Raw genomic sequence first — 11,318 nt, 5'->3', positions numbered from 1 at the left:
CCACAGCTTTGTGTACCCAGATACTGCTAGGAGAAAGCTGGTCTCCAGGAATGCTGACACACAGGCCTACAGGAGGGTCAAGCCACTGTCAGAGACAGCAAGATCAGCTAACACCAAAGATAAGCAGATGGCAAGAGGCAAGGTCAAGAACATAAGCGACAGAAACCAAGGCCACGTGGAATCATCAGAACCCAGTTCCCCCACCACATCAAGCCCTGGATACTGCAACATGGCAGAAAAGCAAGATTTTGATATAAAATCACAACTCATGATGATGATATAGGACTTTAAGAAGGACATAAATAACTACCTTAAAGAAATACAGGGCAACACAGGTAAACAGGTAGAAGCCCTTAAACAGGAAACACAAAAATCCCTTAAAGAATTATAGGAAAACACAACCAAACGGGTGAAGGAATTGAACAAAACCATCCAGAATCTAAAAACAAAAATAGAAACAATAAAGAAATCACAAAGGGAGACAACCCTGGAGATAGAAAACCTAGGAAAGAGATCAGGAGTCATAGAAGCAAGCATTACCAACAGAATACAAGAGATAGAAGAGTGAGTCTCAGTGGCAGAAGATACTATAGAAAACATTGAAACAACCGCCAAAGAAAATGCAAAAAGCAAAAAGCTTCTACCCCAAAACATACAGGAAATTCAGGACACAATGAAAAGATCAAACCTAACGATAATAGGTATAGAAGAGATCAAAGATTCCCAACTTAAAGGCCCAGTAAATATTTTCAACAAAATTATAGAAGAAAACTTACCTAACCTAAAGAAAGAGATGCCCATGAACATACAAGAAGCCTACAGAAATCCAAATAAATTGGACCGGAAAAGAAATTCCTCGAGCCACATAATAGTCAAAACACCAAACGCACAACAAAGAATATTAAAAGCAGTAAGGCAAGAAGTCAAGCAACATATAAAGGCAGACCTATTAGAATTTCACCAGACTTCTCAACAGAAACTAGGAAAAACAGAAGATTCTGGGCAGATGTCATACAGACCCTAAGAGAACACAAATGCCAGCCCAGGCTACTATATCCAGAAAAACTCTCAATTAACATAGATGGAGAAATCAAGATATTCCATGACAAAACCAAATTTACACAATATCTTTCCACAAATCTAGCCCTACAAAGGATAATAGATGGAAAACTCCAACACAAGGAGGGAAACTACACCCTAGAAAAAGCAAGAAAGTAATCTTCTTGCAACAAACCCAAAAGAAGATAGTCACACAAACGTAATTCCACCTCTAACAACAAAAATAACAGGAAACGGGAAGAGGGTTGGCTGGGCGGGGCTAGGAGGAGGAGGTGGTATCTGCGGGCGCGCGCGCGCGCGGGTGCGAACGGGAAACGCCGCGAGGGCCAGGCTAGGCCGGGCGGTAGACACGACGGACGGTGACTATGGCCACGACAGCGCGTGGTGGTCCGGGAGCAGCAGCAGGCGCCGTGGGTGCAGGGGGTGCGGCGGCGGCCTCCGGGTTGGCCGTGTACCGGAGGAAGGACGGGGGCCCGGCCAGCAAGTTTTAACATTCACCCTACTGGGAGTGGCCCTACCCCTCCCGGTATGCCTCCAATGCCCGGAAACATCTTAGGACCCCGGGTACCCCTCACAGCACCAAACGGCATGTATCCTCCTCCACCACAGCAGCCGCTGCCGCCTCCTGCAGATGGGGTCCCTCCACCTCCTGTTCCAGGCCCTCCAGCCTCAGCCACTCCCTAGCCTGGAAGACCAGGGAACCGCCACAGCCACCACAAGCTGAACTGGGGATGGCAAGACTTGTGTCTCGGCTTCCTTGGTTTTCTTGCAAGATTTTTTTTTCACAACCCCAAGCACAAGTCCCATGTCTCTCCACTCTGATACTTCGTGTGTCAGGTCCTTAGTTGACATTCAATGGAAAGCCTGTGGTGACTAGTGTGCTCTGATCATTTTAAAAGTACCATGTCCCCTGTCCCCGTGTGACAGATGTTAGCAATTGGTCTGCAGGTCCTGTTGACATTAATATCCTCTCTGTGTCTGTCTGTCTGTCTGTCTATCTGTCTCTCTGCTTTGTCTAAGGCTTCAATGGATAATCCTATATAATTATTGTCCTTTCTTTCTCTGTTACGGTTGTTTTTAAAGAAAGTATCCTAAGTTAATAGAAACCAAAAAGTGGTAATGGGCAGAAAGAGATAGCCACAGAGGGACACACCTTAAGGCATTATAAGTGACCTTATTTCTGCTTATCTGAGCTAAGAGTGGTGCTACTGGTAAAGTTCCTGAGACTTGTGACACATAAATGCTCCAAAATGGGAAGAGCTGGGGGGTGGGGGTAATCCCGTTGATAAGTTTCCTGGTGAGGACCATGAGGGACTCCATGCTGCCTGGAAGAACACACCACCGTCCCTGTTGTATGACAGCACAGCCAAGAGCACAAACAGGAGAGCCAGCCACTCCTTCCTTCTCCCACCATTCTGGGTTTTTGTGCAAAAGATTTGCAGTATTGAACTAGATGGTTGTTTTCCTAAGGGCAGCGTGGGCTTTAAAAGTTGAAATTTGACAGGTATTTGCTGGTTTTTCCCAGTCTAACAAAGAAAGATAAAGGGTCTGGGGCCCTACCTACACACTTTAGGAGCCCCGTCCAACCTTCCCCAAAAACACATGCTCTAAACTCACCATGTTACATGTTTTTTAAACCTTCCTCCTATAAAAAAGGAAAACAATGTAAAATGGGCTAAGTAGATTATGCTAAACATTTTCTCTCATGCAGCTTGGTTAGGGTGGCGGGGTACAGATCCTAAACTACCTCTTGCTGTAGCCAGGGTGAATGGGATTTCTTAAGCGGTACTGAGGTGCAGAGTGGGAGTGGAAATGCCCACGTGTGACCAGTAGCCTCTGTTCCTCCTTCTTGTAAGACCTCACATTTCCATCTGTCACAGGGTTATGGAAAGTGTGCTGTTGGCTCCAGAGTGTTAGGCTTTAAGGTTTGGGGAGCCATCCCCGAGGAAGACACACACACACACACACACACACACACACACACACACACACACACAAATGTCTTAATTTGAGCCTGTATCTACCCCTGCTGATGAACAATTAGATGGGCTTGGGTTTTGTCAGCTCCCTCCCTCCCTCCTTCCCTCCCTTCCTCCCTTCTTTCTGTCTTTCCATTAGTAGCAAAAGCCTGTTTTTGGCAGAACTTTAAGTGGCAATTTCATTCTTGAGAACGCACGGTAGAAGACCTTATGGGTGTATTTTCTATGTGTTTTAAAGCTTTATGTATGAGAGGTAGGTAGGCATTTCTTAATAACAAAAAAAGAAACCCCACAGTTGAGATTTGCCTTGGAGACTCTTGGGTTTGCCTCTAACAAGGTGCTCGAGTCACCGCCAGAGTCTTGGGGTGCTAGAGCTAGAGAAACCCTGCCCCTTCTTTATATTCTAGAGTCTTAGAGTGGAGATGGAAGTGAGCTTGTTCCTTGGGAGCTCACTCTGCTCATTTGTCTCCAGGAAGACCCCAGTGCCTTTTGACCGTGGCCAGGGCTCCCCTCCATTCTCTCCAAAGTAAATTGACTCCGAACACTTGCCTTCTGCCTGGATCCTAGAAGAATAGGACTCTGGTCCATACTGTGGTCGTTATAACCTAAGGTCTGTAATGTGATCACTTTCCAGTTTGAGAGATGCAATAGAGATAATTTTACAGTGTTGATAATCTACAAACCTGAGTTAACAGCTCTTTCCGTGACTGGGAGTCCGGTGTCATTCCTGTAATAACACCCATTCAATTTTGTGAGGGGCGGGCTTGGGTACTGTGTGGTTTTTGTACAAATGTGTTTCTCAGTGTGGGTTTTTAGTTTTTGTTGTTTTTCCTTTAGGTTTTGTTTTAATGAGGGAAGGGAGTTTTGAGAGTTTGGGAGAAAAATGAATGAAAGTGGCTTAATGTCCCTCTTTTTCATTGAATAAATGAATACCATTTATGAAAAAAAATAACAGGAAACAAAAAATCATTGGTCCCTAATATCTCTCAACATCAGTGAACTCAATTCCCCAATAAAAAGACAGGGATTAACAGTCTGGATACATAAAAAAGACCCAGCATTTTGCATCAGTCTATTTTATTTTCCGGAGCTGGGGACCGAACCCAGGGCCTTGCGCTTGCTAGGCAAGCGCTCTACCACTGAGCCAAATCCCCAACCCCAGCATTTTGCTCTGTACAGGAAACACACCTCAGCGACAAACACAGACACTACCTCAGAGTAAAAGGCTGGAAAACAATTTTCCAAGCAAATGGTTCCAAGAAACAAGCTGGAGTAGCCATTCTAATATCAAATGAAATCAACTTTCAACCAAAAGTTATCAGAAAAGATAAGGAAGGACACTTCATATTAATCAAAGAAAAAAATACACCAAGATGAATTCTCAATCCTGAATATCTATGCTCCAAATGCAAGGGCACTCACATTCATAAAAGAAACCTTACTAAAGCTCAAAGCACATATTGCACATCAAACAATAATAGTGGGACACTTAACACCCCACTCTCACCAATGGATCATGGAAACAGAAACTAAACAGAGACACGGAGAAACTAACAGAACTTATGAACCAAATGAATTTAACAGTTATTTATAGAACATTTCATCCTAAAACAAAAGAATATACCTTTTCAACACCTCATGGTACCTTCTCCAAAACTGACCATATAATTGGTCACAAAACAGGCCTCAACAGATAAAAGAAGATTGAAATAATCCCATGCATCAGATCACCATGGACTAAGGCTGGTCTTCAATAACAACAAAATCGACAGAAAGCCCACATACACATGGAACCTGAACAATGCTCTACTCATTATCTTGGACAAGGAAGAAATATAGAAAGACATTCAAGACTTTTTAGAATTTAATGAAAATGAAGGCACAGCATACCCAAACTTAGGGAACACAATGAAAGCTGTGCTAAGAGGAAAACTCATAGCTCTGAGTGCCTGCAGAAAGAAACTGGAGAGAGAATACACTAGCAGCTTGACAGCACACCTAAGAGCTCTAGAACAAAAGCAAGCCAATATACCCAAGAGGAGTAGACTGCAGAAAATAAACTCAGGGCTGAAATCAACCAAGTAAAAAAAAAGAATTATACAAAGAATCAACAAAATCAGGAGCTGGTTCTTTGAGAAAATCAATAAGATAGATAAACCCCTTAGCCAGGCTAACCAGAGGACACAGAGAGAGTATCCAAATTAACAAAATCAGAAATGAAAAGGGAAACATAACAACAGAATCTAAAGAAATTCAGAAAATCATCAGATCCTACTACAAAAGGTTATATTCAACAAAACTGGAATATCTGAATTAAATGGTTAATTTTCTATACCATTTCTATACCAGGTACCAAAGTTATATCAGGATCTTAACAATCCCATAACCCCTAAAGAAACAGAAGCAGTCATTAAAAGTCTCAACAAAAAAAAAAAAAAAAAACCCAGGACCAGATGGGTTTTAGTGCAGAATTCTATCAGACCTTCAAATAATACTTGATACCAATACTGTCCAAATTATTCCACAAAATAGAAACAGAAGAAATACTACCCAATACCATCTATAAAACCACAATTATGCTTATACCTAAACCACACAAAGACCCAAAAGGAAAGAGAACTTCAGACCAATTTCCCTTATAAATATCGACGCAAAAATACTCAATAAATTTTTGCAAACTGAATCCAAGAACACATCAAAACGATCATCCATCATGATCCAGTAGGCTTCATCCCAGGGATGCAGGGATGGTTTGATATATGGAAATCCCTCAATGTATATAAACAAACTCAAAGAAAAAAATACATGATAATTTCATTAGATGCTAAGAAAGCATTTGACAAAATTCGACACCCCTTCATGTTAAAAGTCTTGGAAAGATCAGAAACTCAATGCCCATACCTAAACATAGTAAAAGCAATATACAGTAAACCAGTAGCCATCATCAAACTAAATGGAGGGAAACTTGAAGCAATCCCACTAAAATCGGGTACTAGACAAGGCTGCCTACCCTCTCCATACACAAAGTACTCGAAGTCCTAGCCAGAGCAATCAGACAATGAAAAGAGGTCAAAGAAATACAAATTGGAAAGGAAGAAGTAAAAATATCACTATTTGCAGATGATATGATAGTATACTTAAGTAACCCCAAAAGTTCTACCAGAGAACTACTAAACCTGATAAACACCTTCAGCAAAGTGGCTGGGTATAAAATTAACTCAAACAAATCAGTAGCCTTCCTCTACTCAAAGGATAAGCAGGCTGATAAAGAAATTAGGGAAATGACAACTTTCACAATAGTCCCAAATAATATATAAAATACCTCGGTGTGAGGTATATATTACTCTAACCAAGTAAGTGAAAGATCTGTATGACAAGAACTTCATGTCTCTGAAGAAAGAAATTGAAGATCTCAGAAGATGAAAGATTTCCCCTGCTCATGGATTGGCAGGATTAATATCGTAAAACTGGCCATCTTGCCAAAAGCAATCTTCAGATTCAATGCAGTCCCCATGAAAATCCAAACTCAATTCTTTACAGAGTTAGAAAGAGGCAATTTGCAAATTCATTTGGAATAACAAAAAAAAAAAAAGGATAGCGAAAACTATCCTCATCAATAAAAGGACTTCTGAGGGAATCATCATCCCTGACCTCAAACTGTATTACAAAGCAAGTGATAAAAACTGTATGGTATTGGTACAGAGACAGGCAGGTAGATCAGTGGAATAGAATTGAAGACCCAGAAATGAACCCACACACCTACGGTCACTTGATCTTTGACAAAGGAGCTAAAACCATCCAGTAGGAAAAAGTAGCATTTTTAACAAATGTTGCTGGTTCTGGAGGTCAGCATGTAGGAGAATGCAAATCAAGCCATTCTTATTGTCCTGTACAAAGCTCAAGTCCAAGTGTATCAAGGACCTCCACATCAAACCAGATATACTCAAACTAATAGAAGAAAAAGTAGGGAAGAGCCTTGAACAAATGGGCACTGGGGAAATTTTTCTGAATAGAACACCAATGGCTTATCCTCTAAGATCAAGAATTGACAAATGGGAACTCATAAAATTGCAAAGCTTCTGTAAGGCAAAGGATACTGTCATTAGAACAAAACAGCAGCCAGCAGATTTGGAAAAGATCTTTAGCATTTCTACATCTGATAGAGGGTTAATATCCAATATATACAAACAACTCATGAAGTTAGACTCCAGAGAGCCAAATAACCATTTTTTTAAAATGGGGTACAGAGCTAAATAAAGAATCCTCAACTGAGGAATATCGAATGGCTGAGAAGCACCTAAAGAAATCAGTCTGGAGGTTCCTCAGAAAATTGGACATAGCACTACCTGAGGACCCAGCTATACCACTCCTGGACATATACCCAAAAGATGCTCCAATATATAACAAGGACACATGCTCCACTATGTTCATAGCAGCCTTATTTATAATAGCCAGAAGCTGGAAAGATCCCAGATGCCCTTCAACAGAGGAATGGATACAGAAAATGTGGTATATTTACACAACGGAGTCCTACTCAGCTATTAAAAATAGTGACTTCATGAAATTCTTAGGCAAATGGATGGAACTAGAAAATATCATCCTGAGTGAGGTAACCCAATCCCAAAAATCACACATGGTATGCACTCATTGATAAGTGGATATTAGCCCAAAAGCTCGGATTACCCAAGATAAAATCCACGGACCCCATGAAGCTCAAGAAGAAGGATGATCCAAGTGCGCATGCTTCAGTCCTTTTTAAAGGGGGAAACAAAGATAATCATACGAGGTGATATGGAGGCAAAGTTTGGAGCAGAAACTGAAGGAAAGGCCATCCAGAGACTGCCCCACCTTGGTATCCAGCCCATATACATACAGCCACCAAACCCAGACAATATTGTTAATGCCAAGAAGTGCAATGCTCACTGGAGCCTGATACTGCTGTCTCCTGAGAGGCTCTGCCAGAGCACGACAAATACAAAGGTGGATGCTGTCAGCCAACCACTGAACTGAAAACAGGGTCCCCAGTGAAGGCAGTTAGAGAAAGCACTGAAGAAGCTGAAGGGGCTTGCAATCTCATAAGAACAACAACCAACCAACCAACTACCGTTCTCAGGAGCTAAACCACCAGCCAAAGAGTACACGTGTACAGACCCATAGTTCCAGCTGCATATGTAGTAGCAGAGGATGACCACGTTGGGCACCAATGGGAGGACCCTCCAGTGTAGGAGAATGTTAGGACAGGGATGTAGGAAGGGGTGAGTGGTTGGGTAGGGGAGCACCCTCATTGAAGAAGGGGGAGAGGGATGGCATAGGGGGTTTATGGATGGGAAACCAGGAAAGGGGATAACATTTGAAATGTAAATTAAAAAATCCAGTTAAAAATAGGTTATTATGTGAGGACTTTTTCCTTCTCTGCCATGGCACATATGTGTAGGAAAATAATACACACCCCTCCCCTTTCTCGTCAGCTTTTGTATTTGTGTATTTAATGTGTGGCTCAAAGACAAATAATTCTTCCTCCAGTGGGGGGAGAAGCCAAAAGGTTGGACAGCCCTGGCTTAGTAAGAATCCCCACTAGATGGAGCTCTAGGATTTCCTGAGATGGAAATATCGGCGTCCTCTCCCAGTTTGGTCTTTCAGGTGCTTGAGGTCACCTCCTGGTGACAAAAGACCTTGTAGTAAAACAGTCAAAGGATTGTAAGATCCTTGGTCCAGTGTCTGAAGCTCTTTCCAAGTAAGTGAAAAGCATGGCTTGCAAACCTATAGCCATGAATGGCTTGGCACCCTTAGACTCTCGGGATCCAGACATATATTTTTGGATGTAGTTTCAACTAACGTAGATTGAAAGAGAACAGGGTTTTCTGAAGCAGTGTCATCTCCTGTGACTCAAATTAAAATTAATGAGTTTTATACTGGCTTTTTGCATTCCATCCAGTAGACAGACAATGATATAGTTTGGGTTGAACCGTCCCTGATCATTTCTTTATGCACGTGTCATAAGGCCAGTAGGGCTCCATGTCAGGTAAGACAGTAGAGTTGGCCAGGCTTCAATTGAGAAAGTCAGCCTTATCAGTCCAGGCTCACAATGAAGGCCAGATGTGCAAGCAGCAGACAGCTGGGGTGATATATTCTGCCAGGTCGGGTCAAAAGCCAAAGTGAATCCTTGGAATTATTTTCTGAAAGAAGGTAGAAGAATCATAGCTAAATCACCTTATTTTGGATTGTTTGCAACAATTCAGACATAAGCAAGAGGCCATGTACCAAACAGTGCCACCTAGTGAAGGTGGATATCTTCTGCAGGAGAGGGACACAGTTTTTAACTTTTCCCTGAGTTCTCTAAATGAAGTTCCCAAGAGAATCTGAGGACAGAGGGTATCTGAATAAGTTGGAGGGGCTCATAGTTGCATAGGATAAGTCTTAGTTTTTCCACACTGACTCCTGAGACATACTTTAATCTGACTTTAAAAGGAAACTTTACAAACTGAAGGGAGGCATTCACCCTCTTGTAAAAAGCAAAATACTAGCTATCTGCAGGTTTCTTGGATCAGGAAGTCTGGAAGGGGAAGAGGGGACAACAGGCCCAACCTGAGTTAGTCATGTGCTCAGCTCCTGTCACTGGAGTTCTCCTGGTCAAACCCTGAGCCTAGCAGCCCTAACAAGTTAGGCTCGACCATCCATCCCCAACAGATCAATTAAAGAGATAAGCAATGGACTAAAGCAGAGAAAAGAGATTTATTCTATTGGAAAGAGGAACAGAGGGAACCAGTTGAATGGGCAGGGTTTTCCAGAGAAATAGAACCTATAGTTATAATGGGATTTATTTAATTGGTTTACACAATGGGGCCTAAGTAGTCCAGTGGTTGTTGTTTACACGCTGAAAACACTGGGGACCAAGTAGCTGTTCAGACCATGAGGAGAGTCACCTCAACAGTCCCAATACGACACTGAAGGTCTCGGAGATTCCTGGAGAATCTCTGGACGGCAGGGAAGGTGAAGGCAGCAGCAGCAATAAAGGGATAAGCGCACTCAAGGAAGCAGCACTGTCTCTCCTCGGACCTCTACTCCTGGCTGCTGTGGGAAGTGCCACGTGGTCTGGGGGAGAGTCTTCTCCCCTCAGTTAATTCTTCCTGGAAATGTTCTCACACACCTGCTCAGAGGTGTCTTCCAGCTGATTTTCAGACTGAAGCAAATTGATAATCAGGATGAACCATCCTGGGCTGGATACATGGCTTAGCAGGTAAGACACTGGCAGCTTTGCCTGAGGACCCAGGTTCAATCCTCAGTGACCACATGATGGATTACAACCTCTGCAACTCCAGTTCCAGGGATCTTCTGGCCTCTGCATGCACTAGGCACACATGTGACACGCCTACATGCATGCAGAGTCAACACTCTACATATTAATAATAAAAATAAGTATTTAAATACTAATCATACTATCTGTTGATCCTTTAAATCCATCTTTGGGGTACTGATAAAAGGTCAGAGTTTGGGGGTGTAATTTAATTATTTATTTAGGTATTTTAGACATAATAGTACTACATAGACCTGATTGGCTTGCTGTGTAAGCATGAAGACTTAAGTTTGACTTCTAGCACCAAGTAAAATCTAGCATTGTGGTAGCAGTCACTATAACCCCAGGACTGGAGGCAGGTGGAGCAGAATGGCTCTGGGACGTGCTGGCCACCTAGCCTTGCTGAGGTCAATGAATTCCAAGTTCATTGCTCATTGACAAACATATGTCAAAAAATACAGTGAGAGTGATTGAGGAAGACACTAGATGTTGACATCTGGCGGCACACCAACACACACCTGCACTCACACACAAAGGAAGAAAAGAATACTCCATTTAAAAATAACAATAATCTTATAAAAACTGTAGTCTTAGTTTCCAAGATTAAAACTTTAATGTGCCAGACATTTGCAACTTTACATATTAATATTTAACGGCATGAGGCACAAATCATTCTATCAGGAAGGAAGCTGAAAATTGACATTTTGATCAGTTAACATTTTACTTAGTTTTGGCTAAAGTGAAATCTTCAAATAATAACCAATTTTTCTTTGGCCCAAAATTCAAGGTAACTGTTAATCTTCTGCATTCTAACTAAATATTTTTCAAAGGAAGAAGGGGAAAAAGTCAGAGTTAACATTATGTATTAATGTAGTTCAAAAGTCATCCTCAGATATTCAAATTCATTCATATTCTTATAGGTGCAGCCAGAGGTTTACTACAGTTACTTTTACAAACTCTAGGGGTAGTTTTAATATTGCCCTCTG

The 11,318-nt window shown here is 41.9% G+C and overlaps 1 protein-coding gene across 2 annotated transcripts in view; it reads right to left on the bottom strand.

Moving 5' to 3' along the window:
- Serpinb6a (serpin family B member 6A) overlaps positions 1–11,318 on the bottom strand; it is a 118,225-nt gene that overhangs the window by 36,359 nt on the left and 70,548 nt on the right. The window lies entirely within an intron of this gene.

Source organism: Rattus norvegicus, chromosome 17, assembly GCF_036323735.1.
Source record: "Rattus norvegicus strain BN/NHsdMcwi chromosome 17, GRCr8, whole genome shotgun sequence".
NCBI lineage: Eukaryota > Metazoa > Chordata > Mammalia > Rodentia > Muridae > Rattus > Rattus norvegicus.
The sequence above is the reverse complement of the archived record's forward strand: the minus strand, read 5'-3'. Positions and strand labels throughout refer to the sequence as shown.